General features: G+C 44.6%; 1 pseudogene; it reads right to left on the bottom strand.

Moving 5' to 3' along the window:
• Nucleotides 1-4,942: 4,942 nt before the first annotated feature.
• On the bottom strand, nucleotides 4,943-5,032 carry LOC111765010 (U6 spliceosomal RNA; annotated as a pseudogene).
• Nucleotides 5,033-5,907: the final 875 nt, after the last annotated feature.

Genomic DNA, 5,907 nt, shown 5'->3' on the forward strand with positions numbered 1-5,907 from the left:
CTAAATAAACATTTGATGAATGAATGAAAAGTTCAGCCTTCTCCCTATTCCTTTCCCTCCCAAAGTGAGAGGGTGTTTATTAGCAGCTCCATGCCACAGGGAGCTCTGCAAACTAAGAGTGGCAGCAGCAAGTTTCTCCAGTTGGCACATCAATGAAAGGTCACAGGTCCTGGGGCCAACTCTCTACAGATAGATGCTCAGCCCCCGGGACAGAGGCCAGGCAGCAGATGGACTGCTCTAGGTGCTGCCTGCAGTCTCTGCGGCGAGGAAGGTTAGGTGGCATTTACCCTAGTTGGCTGGCTTTCCCCCTCTGCCCAGACGTGCTGAGAGTAGCAAAGTGGTCTTTGGGAAAGCCTACCCTGTTGCTACTGTGATTTTCAGCAGACCAAATGAGCCCTCTGGGAGCAGTACTGAGTCCTCTTTCTGGGGACAATTCTCTGGGAGCTCTTGAGGCACTGCTGGACCGCTGCATGATGGACTTCGCGAATGATTAAAGGTAAAAGGTATTTTCTTTTGTGGGCATTTGATTTGGAGCCCTCAGGCATTGCTCAGGCAGCACAAACCTACCCCACCCTCACTGCAACCTGAGCAACTCCAACTTCATCTGCTTTAACTATTGGTCCTTCAGGTAAAATGTGGCTGGAAGAAAGGGTTCAGTTCTGCTTTTGTTTCAAAATAAGAGATGAAGACCACTGACTCAATGCAAGCCACTCCTTATTCACAAGGGAACTGAGGCTCAGAGCAGATACATGACCTACGGAAGGTCACACGGTTCTGCCCGGTGCAGAGCAAGCACTATGGATTTGGCTGCTAGTTCATTGTTTTCCACAGCATCAACTAAGATGCTGAACCTGGGGCTACAGCAGCCTCTGATGGTGACTGTAGGCATCTTCTACTCCATTCTGGGAGGCTCTCTGCTGATTTCCAATGTGGGAACCTCTTCTCCCTGACCGATCTATAATATCAGTGGGCATTGGGGTTTAGAGGATCCTGCTGTGAAGAACTGAAGGATGGCACTGAAAAACCATCAGAGCCGCCGAGAAACCCTGATCCACCACTCCCCAGGCGCCTTAGGTGCCTCCACCAGCCAGGCTCACTTCTTCCTGGGACCTCCTCTCCTCTCTCTCTTGGCTGCAGTCATCTGATTGGGCTTCTTTCTCTCTAGCATGGCTTCTCCTTTTCCAAGCCTTCTAGTTTTCCTCCCTCCTCCTGCCTGGCTCCTTTTTAAATTTCTCCTCCATTTACTTTGATCTTCTTGGAACACTTTGAGCCTATATCCATCTGTGAGTCCCTCTTGGGCTTGTGGTAAGGTCGAAAATTCATTATCAAAGAAAATTTCAGCAAAAGTTAATGTGTGTTTATGAAAAGGAGAAAGTTAAGTTACAGAAAACAACAACAAAAATGTTTAAAGTAAAAATAAAAAGGCTGAAAATAGTGTAGACTTACATAAAACATGTAAACATATTTTGAACTGTACCAAAATACTTGGTAATGTAAAACACTATAACTGGTCTTTCAAAGATCTTCAGAACATGGTTCCTGTCTGCTTGTTCCACTATGCTACTCATGCACAGTAATGGTAAATTTCACGTGTCAACATGGCTAGGTTATGGTGTCCAGTTGTTTGGTCAAGGAAGCACAAGCCTGATTGTTACAATGAAAGTATTTTCTAGATGGATATGCATCTATAATAAGTTGAATGCATCTGCAATCAACAAGGGATACTGCCTACAGCTATGTGGGGAGTCTACTCATCCAATCAATTGGAGGTCTTAAAAGCCAGAGGACCTCTGAGGACCTCAGAATCATAAAGAATTTCTGCTTCAGCTTTGGTCTGCCAGCTTCCCTTGGGGAATATGGACTTGACAGACATCAGAATGCCTCTGTTGGAGTTTCCATCTTGCAGCCTGCTCTAAAAAATTCAGACTTGCTAGCCTCCATGGTCACGTGAGTCAAGTCCTTATAATATTCATATGTATATATATATTCTCTGATATTTGTTTCTCTGGAGAACTCTAATACATGCACCTTCCACCTCAGCTCAAAGAGGCCTACTCTGCTTCTTGAATACACCACCTGAATTCTGCCTCTGCTCCCTTGTTGTCTGTGCACCTGCCTAAACTGCTCTAGATGTTTCTGATAATATAATCCAGACCTTGCGTCATGGCCCAGCTCACTTTTTTCCCATTTGGTTTTCCCTAAGTACTTAATCAGCAGCCTATTGTCTAATGGCATCAGTCAGTACTTCATCAGAGAAAATTTATCTATGGAGCTTTTGGTTAGTTACCATTATTTCTCCTCACACATGTGCACATGACGTTCATCTTGCCCAAATTAGACTGGAATCAATATTTTCCTGGTACTTGTTCCCTGGAGCAGTGGTTTCTATAAATTACCAATCTGCAGACCAGTGCAAGTTGGCTGCAAAAGAGTCTCCCCTAAGGAACTTATTAAAATGGAGAATCTTGGACCGCACGAGAGGATGATCCCCAAAATCTGGGTGTAGCTAGGCGCAGATCCTAGTACCTGTTATGTACTCAAGTAACAGTATTCTCTCTCTACTTAGGGAAACTGAACACAGGTATAATGTGATAATGGATGAAATGAAATCAGCATTTTAACAAGCTCTTAGTTGTTTTTCTGAGGTACTGGGGATAGGGATTGAACCTCAGATCTCATATGTGCGAAGTTGGAGCTCAAACACCGAGCCACATCAGCTCCCCTGAGTTGGTTTTTTTGTTTGTTTGTTTTCAGTTTGATTGTTTTTAGGAGGCACTGGGAACCAAACCCTGGACCTCCCATGTGGGAAGCAGGTGCTTAACTGGGGGAGAGTGTAAACTACAATGTAAACTATAATCTATGCACTGCAGCAGTGCTCCAAAATGTATTCACCAAATGCAATGAATGTGCCAAATGATGAAAGAGGTTGTTGATGTGGGAGGAGTCTGGGGGGTTGTGGGGTATGTGGGAACCTCTTACATTTTTTAATGTAACATTTTTTGTGATCTATGTATCATAAAAAAAAGGACAATTTAATTTTTAAAAAGATGGGGGGAAAAAAAGCATTAGGGGTTTGACTCAACCATGTCAGTAAGGCATGACTCAAGTCCCTGTCCCCTTGGTGGGCTGATAGAACACTCACTTAAGATGACACACAGGGAGAGCGCTGTCAGTTTTGATCCTGGGGTCCTGGGGAGAGATGAGCTATTTGCCTGACATCAGCTTGGGAAGAGTCCAGACTGATTATAGGAAGCTCTGAGAGACACGCCCAATGCCAGCTTACAGCTGTGATCCGGAAGAAGCTGGGCCCACAGACCTTTAAGAGGAAGTCTAGAGAGGAAGGCTGAAAGCCAGCAGATTGCCTGCCATCTTGCTTCAACACGTGGCAGCTGACTTTGGTGACAAAGTACCTATTATGGTACCTTGAGTTTGACGCTACAACCTTGGGACTGTAAGTTTTTACCCCAAATAAATACCTTTTATAAAAGTCAACAGATTTCTGGTACTTTGCATTGACACCCGTTTGGGAGACTAATACACTTGCTAACATCTGATTTTCTTTATAATAATCTTTTGAAGTGGTCTTCTCATTAGGGACGAGAAATCTGAATGTCAGAGAAACTTGTTTACTCTGTAGTTGTCATACTAGCAACACTAGAATCTGACCTCTGGCTTAATGGGCTCAAACCTTTCTACCTAGCAAAGGACATAAACTGGTGGTTTGTAGGCAGTATCTGGGTTAAAGATAGCTTATTTGACCAGTAAAAAGCTTAAAACACACACAACTCCTCACATTTCAAAGTTGGATATTTTGTATTAATATCTGGATCTCTGGCTTCTCGACAGAAAAAAAAATTCGTAACACTGGAGGCCAACATTTCTGCATGGCAACAATTAGATGGAGGCTTCAGATGGATATGTTCTCTGGAGTTTACCTTCATCCCTACTATTCCTCATTCTCACCCATGGCTCTGGACCTACTTCTCTTACTTCTGTTCTCAACCTGGTCCCTTTGAGTTTGTAACTCCTGCACTCTGCAATCTACCCATTCCTCTCCACTGGTCAGGAAGGTTGGCAAACCTACTGATGGCTTCTTTGTTCCTGTCCTGTTCAGTGCTCTGAACACAGAAGCATGTGCATTTCTGACTTCGTGATTACATTGCTTGAAGAACCTGCTTGAACATCATTAAGGAAAACTGGGATTCCTAATTCCCAAGCAAGACATTCTGTCTCTGTCCCAGTAAAGTTTTCTATTCAACCTTTAAAATAGCTGGAAAAAATTAGGCAAATAATCTACTCTATTTCAATGGTGTTGTCTACAAGAACAAAAGGAATTCACAGGGAGTAATGCTGCCAAGTGGTGGAGAAATTACAAGTGAAATTCCCACCTTCAGCCTAAAGGGGACTCTCAGGTTGTCTTTTAAAAAGCCAGGGATAGGGAAGCGGACTTGGCCCAGTGGTCAGGGCGTCCGCCTACCACATGGGAGGTTCGCGGTTCAAACCCTGGGCCTCTTGACCCATGTGGAGCTGGCCCATGTGCAGTGCTGATGTGTGCAAGGAGTGCCCTGCCACACAGGGGTGTCCCCCGCATAGGGGAGCCCCACGCGCAAAGAGTGCGCTCTGTAAGGAGAGCCACCCAGCGCGAAAGTGCAGCCTGCCCACGAGTGGTGCCGCACACATGGAGAGCTGACACAGCAAGATGACGCAACAAAAAGAGACACAGATTCCCATGCCACTGACAACAACAGAAGCGGACAAAGAAGAAGATGCAGCAAATAGACACAGAGAGCAGAAAACTGGGCCGGGGGGGGGGAAGGGCAGAGAAATTAATAAATCTTAAAAAATATATATATGGGGAAAAAAAAAAAGCCAGGGATAAAGACTCAGTCTTCAGGAGCTGTGTGTCATTTTTTAATGATTTTATTTATATATTTTCAATTACAAAAATATGGAACACTTCATGAATTTGTGTCATCCTTGTGCAGGGGCCAAGCTAATCTTCTCTATTGTTCCAATTTTGCTATATGTGCACTTTTTTTTTTTCCAAAGAGGTATAGAAGATTTAACCAGGGACCATGTATGTGGGAGGCAGGCACTTAACCACTGAGCTATATCCACTCCCGATGATTTAATCCTTTTTTAAAAAATTTAATTTCTCTCCCCTTTCCCCCCATTGTCTGCTGTGTCCATTTGCTGTGTGTTCTTCTGCATCTGCTTGCCTTATCTGATGGAACTGGAAAACTGCATCTCTTTTTTGTTGTGTCATCTTGCTGTGTCAGCACTGTGTATGCGGTGCCACTCCTGGGCAGGCAGCACTTTTCTCACTCCTTGAGCATGGGGCACCCCTACACGGGGGTGTTTCTGCTTGGCATGGCAGCACTGCACTTGGGCCAGCTTACCACACGCGTCAGGAGGTCCTGGGGATCGAACCCTGGACCCTCCATATGGTAGATGGACACTCCATCAGTTGAGCCATATCTGCTTCCCTTTAATCCTTTCTTTCATTTGTTCCTTTCCTTAAGCAAGCTGCCACTGCTGCTGATTGAAAAAATTCATTCTTCACATTTAAAATGTTTATTCCTTTTTTTTTAATGTTACATTAAAAAAATATGAGGTTCCCATATATGCCCCCATCCCCCTAAACCCACTCCTCCCACATCAACCACCTTTTTCACCATTGTGGGACATTCACTGCAGTTGGTGAATACATTTTAGAGCATTGTTGCACCACATGGATAATGGTTTCTACTGTAGTTTTCACTCTCCCCCAGTCCACCCAGTGGGCCATGGCAGGACATACAATGTCCAGAATCTGTCCCTGCAGTACCACCCAGGACAACTCCAAGTCCTGAAAATGCCCTCACATCGTATCTCTTCTTCCTTCTCCCTACCCTCAGCAGCTACTGT

Source organism: Dasypus novemcinctus, chromosome 21, assembly GCF_030445035.2.
Source record: "Dasypus novemcinctus isolate mDasNov1 chromosome 21, mDasNov1.1.hap2, whole genome shotgun sequence".
Taxonomy (NCBI): domain Eukaryota; kingdom Metazoa; phylum Chordata; class Mammalia; order Cingulata; family Dasypodidae; genus Dasypus; species Dasypus novemcinctus.